Source organism: Pezoporus flaviventris, unplaced genomic scaffold, assembly GCF_033815535.1.
Source record: "Pezoporus flaviventris isolate CSIRO_AGI_PZ_B2104156 unplaced genomic scaffold, CSIRO_AGI_Pfla_v1 ptg000213l, whole genome shotgun sequence".
Classification (NCBI taxonomy): domain Eukaryota; kingdom Metazoa; phylum Chordata; class Aves; order Psittaciformes; family Psittacidae; genus Pezoporus; species Pezoporus flaviventris.
Window position 1 is genome coordinate 2,966,771 of NW_026892761.1, and position 12,622 is coordinate 2,979,392.

At 42.9% G+C, this 12,622-nt stretch overlaps 1 protein-coding gene across 5 annotated transcripts in view; it reads left to right on the top strand.

The window, feature by feature from the left end:
* DIDO1 (death inducer-obliterator 1) overlaps window positions 1–12,622 on the top strand; it is a 52,783-nt gene that overhangs the window by 22,543 nt on the left and 17,618 nt on the right. The gene's annotated exons all lie outside the window — the stretch shown is intronic.

Consider the following 12,622-nt stretch of genomic DNA (forward strand, 5'->3'; position numbering starts at 1 on the left):
TTTATCCAAGTTCTTCCTGCTGCTTTTCTTCCTTACATGAAATGATTTAAGGACCATTTTTACTTTGAAATTCGGGGGGAGACAGTACTGTATTTTTTCTCCTTTTATTTTTCCCTTTTGTATTTATATGTTCATACCTCACACATTATCCACACACGCAAGAACACATCTTGAGTGGATATTAGGCAGAGATGCTGCCTTGCATATTTTTGCAGGTTTTGAATAGCATCTTTGTAGCTCACACAAAGGTAAGTAACTCCTACTTTGTAGCCTCAACAAGTCTTTCTGCTAATGACATTTTTTCATTGACTCCAGTTAAGTAGTTTTATAGTGCAGTGGTGGAACTTCAGATGGAATCTTACATTTCACAGTTACAAAACACATGTCCAAGTGTCTGATGTTTACTCATGTGAAGACTAATGAATTCAGAAGTTCAATTCTCACAGCTTTTACCATAAATTAGCCCATTTACATTTTATTTTCAGAAATCTGGTTGTCAAACACTGTATGGAAACACTGTATGGAAAGTAACTGATAAATTTATAAGTTACCTTGAAGATGAGGTTTTTTTAGATGCAACTTTAAACACTGAGAGAACACCCGCTACCCTAAATTGCTGTTTATTTTTATAGCACATGGTAGATACTCTAGGTATATTTAAATTGTATTTGCCCACATCAGGTGTTTTAATGGTTATAGTTTTTCCCTGCAAATGTTCATTGTGTTTTGTTACTTGGGCTGTGTGCCTTTTTTATAGTGAACTCTTGAGATATATTTTCATAAACTTGCATTTTTTTTTAAGCTTACTCTAGAGGAACTGTAGCTTTTTTAGCAGAAATAGTAATATTTAAAACCTAACTAAAAGTAGGTGAGAAAAACAGAAAAGAAACTGTAAGGGCTGATTTTACACGTCAAATACTTATGACACTTGATCTCAGTATAATTACAAGTGTCCATATAACCATATCACTTAAAATGTCCTTCTTGCTGTCGTCTGTTTTTGTAGGAGACAGGAATATACAGGTTTTGAGGTAGAGAGTTCAGTTGTGTTTAAAGGGGGTTGCTCTTAAGTTTCACCACACTGAAGGTTTTACAGATTTAACCAATTCCAGTAGAAAATTAGATTGCTGTAGCTACATTGTTTAATTGGTTCAAAACCATGTTAGACTTAAGTTGTGACTAGAACACAACCTAGTTTGTGCGATGAAGAGCTCTCATATCAAGTGCAAGAAAGAACTTCAGCTTGCTGTTACAAGGTAAGTTGTACTAATACGGGGACTCTGTGCCATTAGTGAATTCCCAGGTAAATCATTTTTGTCTTTATGAAGAAAACTGTCCTGCTTTTTGATGGATGGGTTTGAGCTGTTGTCTTCCTGAGAAGCTGCCATTGCATCGTCTTTAGGAGTATTCTACAAGACTGTTTATTTAACAGCTCTAAATGCTGCTCAAAGCTGAGAGATTATGGCGTTACAGAAATTCGTGAGAGTCATCTCACTTCACAAAACATATAATCTATTTTAGACACTAATCTTAAAACAAAGTGACTCACTGCTTAGAAACGTGCATTTGTGTACATCGCTTATGAAAGAAGTGTAAGGTTACTGGTTCAAACATCTGGGTGTCTAATGTTTGGACTTAAGGGGCCACCTAGAGGAGGCTGAGGATGGGATTCTGCCATACACAATATTGCAAATACCTCCCATGTTCTCCCAGTAGCTTCAAGCTAAGTCCTTCAGATCCTGATTTGTGACTTGGGAATTGAGGAAACTTAACATGATTAGTAGAACTCGTCTCTCTAATACTTTTTCTGCTGGTCATCATCTTTTGGACGTGGATTTGCTTTATACATTTACTCTGGACTTGTCAGATACAAGACTTTGTTATTGTTACGTATGACAGTAGTTTTACTGAGTGGTAGCAAGAAGAAAACAAGCTGTTATTACAGATGTACTGGACAACAGGGGCATATAGTATATTTGCATCTAAACCTTGCCACCAAGCCCCCTTCTCCAGCCTGTTCTGGGGAATGAGTTAGGGCTGTACCTGGAAGTGACTTTGTACACCAAAATCTGGAGGCTGTTTAATGACACTTGATGTTCGCAGTGAAAATAATCCTATTTATTCAGTAACTGGAGTGGAAAATACTTTGAACTTAGTGAATATTAAGTAGAAGTAATAGTGAACATTAAGTACAAGTACTTCTAAAGTAGCAGGCAGTATTTGAACTACACTTATATGAGGAAATCAGGTGTTACATTCCCTTTCAGAGGTGTCGCTTCTAAGTTCATTAGGAAAATGGGTATGTATTCAATATGCAGTGCTCAACTTTTATATTGAATTTCAAAAGTCATCCTAGCTTCCAAATTGATATATATATATGGATTGTTGAGATTTAGGATTCAAGTTGTGATAGAAATGCTGAATTTGTGATGTGAGCTAGTGTTATCATATTCGGGTCATTTCAAAGGAGATGCAGAATTCAGAACACAGCAAAACAGACTTCAGTTTATCTGGTAAGATCATGTAGGTGTTTGTGGGGAAGCACCATCCAAAATGATTCATGAACGTTTTCAGTTTTATTAGCAGGCAAACATACATTGCATGGTAATAGGAAGCCTGATTTTTAATTAGGTGGACAGGCTTTAAACAACATAATATAAGCCTGTTTTTTTCCAGAAGGAAGTGCAGAAGCAGTTTGCATCACTGCCTGTTTGACTCTGCTGGGAACTTTAAGTATAAAGTTTTACACTATTTAATATCACATACTGTATTTGTAACAGGATTCGTCCATTGTAGTCATTGCTGCCCTGTAAAAAGAGGATAAAGGAACACTTCAGACATGAAGTTTGCTGATGCAAATGTTTGTCAGCAGTATCAGTGTCTGAAGCACCTGAACTCAAGACTTTGTGTTTGGTAGAGAAACACTTGGAAGGGACTTTCTTCTGTATATTTATCTGTCAAACAGAAGCCAGTGGCAAAGGTGTCAGCAGTTTTAAAATTGAAAACTAATCCAAAAGGGGGGAAGATAGGCATTTGCAGGATCCCCATTTTTAAACTACAGATAAGTATGCTAAATAGTGGTCAGTGCTTCAAGTCTTTGAAGTTCAGCTGACTTGTTAGGCATAGAAGAAATACACCAACTGATAATTTACTCAGGTGCTAAAGCTCCTGAAGCATCTTAACTGCATCTGTTGGTAACAGTAAAGTGCGCAGGAGAGCGAAGAGGGTTTCTAGATAAAAACTAAACAGTAAATGTGTTGGGTTTGTAGTATAACTTCCGAGTAAAAAGCATTTCTTTGTCAGAAGAAAAGAATTCTGTTTGCTTAGCTGTAGTCAGATACATAGTGTGAGTTACCTACTGTTAACATCTTACTTGGTACTACTCTGCCCAATGGTCGTGGTACCTGATCGTGTTTCCCAGTAGCGAATTACAGAGACAATGCTGCCACCTCCTGGAAGTGGGAGCCCAGGTTTGAGGAGCCCTGGCTCTGTGATACAAATTCCCTTTTATTATCCCCTTTCAGTCGTCTTCATTTCTTCTGCAGCTAAACATTTCTACTCCCAAGAGCTATTCATAAAGTGAATAGTGCTTGCTTGATCCCGGATACAGAGGGCATTTGGACTGCTTTGTTCATACACACCTCTAACAAAATGTGGAGACTTCGTAAAGGGAATAGTGATACTGGGAGCCCATCATCTGAAATTGTGATGTGCATATCAAAATCCTAGGATTATAGCATACATAATATAGGTATTATTTTCTTTCCATAATAATAGCACGAAGACAGGAAAGAAACATAGATTGCCATAGAGGGCAGGTGGGAAATGTAGCACACTCAAGACAGAAGAGTTAGAAGGGAAAATTGATGCAGGAACCAATAAATACCTTGTCTGCACACAGGCTGGTGCAGATTTAATGTTCCTCTTCAGGCAAGATTGTACCAGCTTGAGTTGTGATTCTTCAATGGAGCGCAGTGTGTATATACTGCTGTTGGTTTAGCTTAACTATTAAATAAGTATTCTATGTTAAACTGTGGAGCTGTTCTGAAGTCGTGAATGTTTGTCTGCAAGGACTGATTGTACTTAAAACTCAGTGCTATTGTTTTGGTATGAGTGCTTCCCTGTAGGAAAAACTAGCAGGTGCCAAGCCGTGCTGTTACACCTCAACTACTTCTGACATCTGAATTAACTCCTTGAAAGCCAAGTTGTCTTTGCTCAATGCTAGATTCTGCAACATAGACCCATACTAAGAGACAGTGAGTATTGATGAATATCAGGGGAAGGAAAATAATTACTTTCTTTATGTTCCTGGCCATTTTCCAGGCCACGTGGCAGCTGTAGATGCAGGTTTAACCTTAATGCTTTGTAACTTGAGGATTTTTCTGGAAGGCTGCTGACAGACCAGATAATGATCCACCTAAGATGAGTCTGCCAGAACTTCCAAGGAATCCATGCTGGAGATCTTCTGGCTTTGGAAAGACCATAGTACGTGAGTGGCTGCAGCTCCGGTGCTCAGCTTGTGTCATGAGAGCACGTAGCGCTGTGCTGGCACGGAGGCTGGCACAGGATCAAACCCTGGCTGTGGAGTGAGGCTCCAGCAGCCACCGCTGGCCTGCCAGCATCCCCTGGGAGCCAGCCAGTTAAAAGGAGCAGTGGGATCCTTGGGGAGTGATTGTCATCTCCTGCCTATGAACTCCTGGAGCTCCCCTTCTCTGCTCTACAAGGTATGTCACATCTGCCCTGTGGCTGGCAGCCGTATGAAGATCCCTGCCGTGTCTCTTAAGTTAGGAAAGATGGTCCCTGCTGCTGGCATGTGGCCTGTTTGTTTGCCTCTAGTACCCCCAGGGCCTTGGACAACAGAAAGCCAGCCCTCTTGCCTTAATGGGTGCTTGGCTTCAGTGTTAAGGAGCCACTGCTGAGGGGAAGGGCTGGGGGGCAGAAACCTGGTACAACTTATGGGTGCACTATAAATATTAGGGTGGTTTATCTCTTGTCATCAACACTGAAAGTGATGAAAGTTTGATTAAAAGAACCTCACCACCCTCTATTGCTGTTTTGCTTTCTTTTACTAATATTTAGTTCTTTGAACTTGCTCACTTGACTATAGCCAGTGAAAAGCTTTCTCTGCTAGTCCCAAACAAAAGGGTTTTTTTAAGGTGATCACTGGCACTTTGGAGTCAAGTTTTGTAGCTGATCTTGGTGCTGATGGTTCGCTGTGTCTGAGCTGTACTGAATTGGAACCTGAAGATGGCCTGGCCCTGCAAGGAGTGATGATACCATCCATCTGGAAACTAAGGAGCCCTTTGTTTTTTCGCAGCAGATAGTGCCCCTGTCTCACTCCAGAGTGGTGTAGTTGTGAAGATGCGGATCAGATAAATCACAGTCATTTCCTATAGACCAGACAGCTTTGCATATCTAAGCTGCAGATCTGCATGAGCATAGCTACAGCTTAGCTTGAATGCAGACAAATCACCACGTAAAAAGGTCCTTGCTTTGGAGTTTCCTGAATGGATTAGCTTTAAAGAGAGGTTTACTTCCTTGTGTGTCTGAATGTAAAGGCTCGGCACACAGGCAGCTTCATTGCCACCTTCTCATTGTGGTGCAGATGAGCGCTGATGGGGGCTTTAGAAGAAAAGCAGCAGGGCAGGAGGCACACCTGAAACACCAGGTAATAAAAGTCTGGTTTGGTGTTGAAAGCAGCAGACACGTGGTTCTTGTAGGCAGGTAACAGTGAAAACTAACACTAGGATAGTGCGACCCTCGTGAATTATTTAGGACTAACGCTAAGGTGTCTTTGAGGGATATGACAAAAAATGTGGCAGAGTTTGAAGAGAGCAGGCCGTGGAAGCGGAGCGGTTACAAACTACACCTCACCTCCACAGCCCTGGGCACTGAGCGCTCAGTGCCACAAGAGGGTGCTTCAGTGGCACCTGACGGGATCAGGACTGACTCCGACAGTGTCTGAGGCTGAGATGTCAGGCATGCATCCCATGGGTGACTGTGAAAGGCTGCTCTTGAGGAACGTCTCCTAACGGGTAAGTAACCTGCCATTGTAGAGTGCTTTATAGCTGACCTGTAAAGCACCAGCTCACCCATGTGTTCTGTTCAGTTTTTTAACCTGGATAATGCATCAGAAAGTTTCACTTCAGAAGAACTCATGGATTAAAGTTCGGTATCGGCCATTGCATTGGGGTGGAGAGGTTGGAGTAAACTCTGCTCTGTTGTGATTATCCGTATCACAAGTGGTGCCGAACGAGATCGTACTGCAAATGCATCGGACAATCCATGTAGGACATAGGCAGAGGGAAGCTGTGGGAGCACCACTGGTTTTAATTGAAAAATCCTGCCCATCCTAACAGCTTCACAAAGGGAAAAATGCAGCTGTCAGATACTGGCAAATAGGGACAAGATCATCTTCCCTGAGCCAAGAGCCTGTCCTCCACTGTGATGTGTGCCAACACAGGCTGCCCTCTCCTGCTATTCTGACTGGACAGCTGTGGCATGCTGGAGCAACGGCACGGGGAGATGGATGGGGCAGGCACCTGCATCTTGAGCACCAACGGGTGCAGGACTTCGCAGTGCCGCTGCACAGGCCCGTTGTTGAGAGACACTCAGACTGCTGGCTGGGCTTTGGGGGAATTCCTAAATAGGTCATTGTTCTGGCTGTTATTTCCAACCTGCATTCCTGTTGCATGTTTGAGCTATTGTAGAGGCCAGTGCTGGTGCCTGTCTTAAGAGACGTTCTTCTCAAAACACAGAACTACTCTTTGGTGCAGCCTTTACATGGGCTGTTGAAAAGAGATCTGCTAACGGGTGGGCTCGCTTTTATAACAACTGCAAAGCTGCACTGGTGGGAATTTTCCTTCTAATTTGACTTTTATTACTATTTAAGTCACAGAAATCCTTTTAAAGTGTAGTAAATGATCCACTTTGAGGCAGATCACAGGTAGCTGTACTCGTTTTATTGTGGCATTTTACAGAATTTTATATTTTTTAACAGAAAAATGTTAACTACCAGCTTTCTCACTGTTGGTGCCACACAAACTGCTGTGCATGAGTTTGAAACGTAGTTTTGGTTTAGTATTTTGGGTGCTTGGTTTTGGTGGGTTTGGGTTTTTTTTTGTGTTGTTTTTCCCCTAAACCACTCTATTTTAGTGTCAGAAGAGCGTGAACGGTAGCTGCGGGACCCACACATGCTTCAGCAGCCCCATGCTGAAGACTCACCGGTGTGCAAGGCAGCATCTTCTAAAGCATGGGGCTGCCAACATCCTGCTCCCTTGGGCCCCACTTGACCAGTTCTGCTCAAGCTGGACAAGACGATGCAGCTGTTGGCCTGCGCTGCCTGCATGATGCAGTGAGGAGTTCTGTCCAGGGGAGAGGGGGAATAGTTAGTGTAGATGGAGGAGAACATGGAACTGTTAAGACAGTATTTAGACTGAGATGAGCTCTTAGGCAGAAGCTCTTCCCTGTGAGGCTGCCCAGAGAAGCTGTGGCTGCCCCATCCCTGGCAGTGTTCAAGGCCAGGTTGGACACAGGGGCTTGGAGCAAGCTGCTCCAGTGGAAGGGGTCCCTGACCGTCGCAGGGGCTGGAGCTGGATGAGCTTTAAGGTCCCTACCAACACAAACCAGGCTGGGATTATTAAGACAGCAGAGGCAATAATTCTGGGGTATAAGCAACTTTATGCTAGATTTTTAATTCCATAGGGAAACTTCTCATAATCAGTAATGTCACCATCAGCCTTCATGGCTGCAAGATGTTTTTCACAAGTATCCTTTTAGTGCCGTGCAGTAGTAGTTGTGATGCCTTTTGCTATTAAAAGAGATTGTAAAAGAAAACCTGAGCCTTACGGGCTCGTTACAAAACAGGCTCCTCGGCTGTAACTGCCTGTAGTTCTCTACACATCGTTTAAAACTTCTAGCATTGAATCGAGCAAGAAATGAAAGATCTTTAAAGAGCTGTGATAAAGGTACGCAAAAGTAATGGCACATTTCTTCAGTATTTAATAATTGGAAGAAGCAGATAGTATCTCCAGCAAAATAACATGTCACAAATGAGGTAACTTAAATAGAAACTAGAGCAGGTGGTGGTGCGTTTTTGAGGTGGCTTTTCCAAAGCCATTCCAAAGGAAGATTGGGTGAGGAGGGGAGGGGGAAGAACCAGAATAGGTTAGAATGCTATACAAAAATACTGTTATGAGATCAGAGGAGCAACGTTTCCTTTGAGTAATTTCTGTTCTGGGGGTGTAAAGCAACCTCCTGGTGTAGCAGAGGGATTATGGTGAGTGAATCCCGTGGATCCTTCACACAGCATTGCTATACTGGAAATCACTTTTAAATCAAGCTTCAACAGCCACATTATGGTGCTGAAACATCACTGTTGTGGTGTACAGAAGTGAAATACATGTGACCATCAGGCTTTCAACAGGCTCGTCTGTAACACAGCAGATAATGTGGCAGTTGTGTCATCTACCCCTTACAGGAGTTTCATTCTTAGCTGTGTATTGTAATATTTAGCTTAGCTTCATGGGGAATGTCCTTGGGGGGTTCTGTATCTCTTGACATCTAGTGGGAGAGATTATAGTTATGTCTGTAGTAAACATACCATAGTAGCACTGTTTCTTAAGCCTTGTAAGGAATGCGCTTTCATTCCCTGCCAGAGGATTCGGTGAGCTGTTTCATTAGCTCCATCAGAACCTCTCAGTCTTTCAGCCTCTTCAGTCAGCAGGAATCCTGCTGCTCACAGGCCAGAATGGGGAAAACAGGAATTCATGTTTTGTTTTAAGTGACGTTTCTAACATCAAGCCAAGGAGGTACACTTGTATGTTCTGAAGTGGAGAATGGAAGAGCCACTGAATGCCTCACTCTGGCATTAATCTGTCTGCGTTGAAACTCCTTGTTGAGCCTTGGATAGGCTGATGTTCAGTAGTCCTCTTTCCTTTTGTTTTCAATTTGTTGAGGAGCATTTATTGTAGGTATGCTGGAGCTACTGATGAGAAGGACTGGAACCACCACTGTGTAAAATACAGTGCTCAGTGTGTGTGCTAGGCATTGACTGCGTCTTCAAGTTGTTTGTGGACTCCAAGGCCAAGCAATTTGAAACCCGGTGTCTGAGAGAGAATACCTGCTTCATTTCATATCCCACCAGTTTGCTGAGCTGTGGTACCTGTTCAGAAGTTAAATTCCACATACAATGCTATACTGCCCTCTGAGAAGAGTCCATGTTTCTGTTAACTCTTCCAAACATACACTTCCATGCTTCCATAGCTATCAGAAGGAAGGCTGAGCTTTGGGCTGTGCTTATGCCACGCTAAGTGAACGGAAGAGTAGTGAATGGAAGAGTGAACTGCCAGTGGAAGAGGCAGTCCTGCTCCTTCCTCACGCTCAGCTGGGAGCTCCTGTGCCTTGGATCCCACCCTGTGTAACAACACAGCGAGTTGGTTCAGCTGAATTACATGGCAGCACATTAATGTTGTCACTAAACCTCAGAACTTCGTAGGAGAAAAACTCTGGTTCCTCATAAAATAGGAGAAGTAGTTTTTTGGGTTAGGTTCGTCTGCAGCCCTCACAGGTTATTTGCATATGTAGGGATTAAGTAGTCTTGATTCTTCATCAAAGTGTGCCCACTATTTGATAGTGTCCTTCAAACAGCAACGCATCCTCCAAACCTGAACATGTAGTTGGTAGGTGTTGTGAAGCGCTGAATGTCCTACACATGACTGAACTAGTCCATACAAAGCCTCTACCAGCGATTCCTCTAATCAAGTACTGTTCGGTAGACAGTTTTAATTGGTATAAACGAGTGTTGTAGTTTGAAACTGTTACACTTTCATGAAGCTTAGCGAATGTCTGCGTATTTTCTGTTGGCTAAAGCAGCACAGAATTGCATCCCTTCCTTTGGAAACCTTTCTAAACAGCCACAGTGTCAACTTGCAGAATAAAAGATGCTTCTGCATCTTTCTTCATGGACGCTTGCTGATTCTGCTGCCCTGGGAACTTTGATCTACCTTTGTGCTAGTACCTTGTATCTATTTTACAAGTACTTCTTACTATGACATTGGTTGTGACAGATTCGTGGTGTGGATATAGTTCTCGCACATACGTCATGTGATTGACCCAAAACATCCAGATTGTGCTATTCTTAGTTTTATCAGTGTAGTTCTTGGTAATGAATTTGAACTGACCATTAAAAAACAGCACATAGAAGATGAGACAGAGATTTAGAATGTCACGTTTTGTACTCGTGTAAACCAAAAGGACCAAGGCACAGCGGCCGGAATTTTGCTGTCATCATTCTGAAACCCGAGCCGTGCTGTCCTGCTTTTCCCTGATGAGTCACAGGAATGTGCTCCTGTCCAACCTGCCTGGAAAGGTGCAGGCTGCAAGGATCATGCAATAAACCAGGAAAAAGAGGGTGGAAGTAAAGTAATTCCTGCAGCGTTCTCACTGCACACATATTGGATATTCGCCTCCTCTCCATTCAAGACTATTAAAATAGAATCATAGGAATAGTTCCTAATCCCCTTCCTTCCCATGGGATTGCCAAAGCCCTCCCAACAACTAGAATGGTGGTGGTGTGGCAGGGGAGAGTGGGAGCACAAGGAGAGACAATGTGGGTCACGGAAGGTCTCTCTAGGTGGGTCTCTGCCGTGACCAGGATGGGTCTCCAGGGAAATCCATGGGAATAGTGTGAGAGTGATAATTTTAATCTACTTTAAAGTGTAGATCTTATGTGGAGGTTTATATAGAAATAGTTTATAAATCTTCACATCCTTTGATTTAATGCGTTACGGCAACTGTTTCCATTTTGCACTTCAGATACTTAAATCTCACTCAGAAATTCTCAAGGCTTCCACTTGTAAAATGCTTCTAGACAAGAAAATCAGGATGAGTATGTAGTGGTTATGGGTCTTGTGGCTGCTTCTCCTTGTGTTCCAGCAGAAGTCCAGCACACACCCTTGTACTTAGCCATGCAAAAGTTCATCTTCACCGCAGGTTTTGGTGTGTGCGGTGAAGCCACCAGCAGCAAGAGCCCATTTAAACAAACTGGGGTGAAGAATCATTCTGCTGGAAGCATATGCAAGTATTTTGGGGGCACCCAAACTTTAAGTATGGAGGAAGGTTACAAGGCCCTTTCCTCCTGAAGTGAGTTTCCCGTTACGACTCATGAGCATTCCAAGTCTTCCCCAATTTGAGGGGTGTTTCCATTGGAGCCTTGTGCTGATCTGTGGGGTTGCATGAACCGGACTTCACAGGAGTGCTTTCTCCCGTCTCGGTCCATCTTGGAACAGAGGTTGGACAATGCAGACCCAGCCCAATAATTTCTGCTCTTGTTATAGGAGATCTGGAAGGTGAAAAGGGACCGTTTGGTCCTTGGTGAAGTTACTGATAGTTAAATTCCTGGACCTTTCCCAGGGAGTGTCCTGTGATTTGCAACTAGGGCTTTGGGGCTGTTTCATCAACAAACCCTCACTAGCTAAAACCATCAGATGGAAAATGAACCTGTTTACTGGTCAGTGGTTATCTATGGATTTGTGAGAAGGGCTTTTTGGGGGAGAAAACTTGGCTTTTCCAATTGGAACAGTTGTATTTCAGGAGTTGGGTTTTGGTAGTTTCCTCAGAACCCTTCGTCCTTTGAGCACATTACCTTGAGGGTAAATGTGCTGGTGTTCTCCTGTTGTAACATTGGTGTGTTGTAAATGATGTTTCATTTGCTCTGTGTGTGTGTGGTAGTTTTGGCTATTTTTGCTCTGTTGACTTGTTCCTGTCAGTGCCACAAGGTGGACAGATGAAACGAGGCTTGAAGAAATGCTTACTTCTCACGTCCTGGGCAAGTGTAACTGCAGCACGTGTGAAAACTGGAGCCTTTGCTTATACTTCTAAATCTCTTAGTATCTGATGTGTATCAACTATTAACATTTAAACAGAAAATCAGTATGTTGTGAATGGAGTGATCTGAATGAATGGTGGGAATTAGATCACCACAGTCTGAGCAGCAATATCAATGTTTGATTACTCTGTAGATCTAGAATTTAGCTAGGAACTGAATAGGAGGATCTAATAATGGTTTATGGCAATGTCATTAATGTGACATGGATACTATCCACCAAGTGGACTATGTGTGCAGATTTTCTAAGTAACTTCACAGTATCACAGTATGTTAGAGATTGGAAGGGACCTCGAAAGATCATCTAGTCCAATCCCCCTGCTGGAGCAGGAACACCTAGATAATGTTACACAGGAATGTGTCCAGGCGGGTTTTGAATGTCTCCAGGGAAGGAGACTCCACAACCTCCCTGGGCAGCCTGTTCCAGTGTTCCGTCACCCTCACTGAGAAGAATTTTCTTCTCAAGTTTAAGTGGAACCTCTTGTGTTCCAGTTTGTACCCATTACCCCTTGTCCTATCATTGTTTGCCACTGAGTAGAGCCTGGCTCCGTCCTCGTGACACTCCCCCTTTATATATTTATAGACACTTATAAGGTCACCCCTCAGTCTCCTCTTCTCCAAACTATAGAGACCCAGCTCCCTCAGTCTTTCCTCATAAGGGAGATGTTCCACTCCCCTAATCATCTTCGTTGCCCTGCGCTGGACTCTCTCTGTGTTTTCTTGCTCATTAAAGTAAGA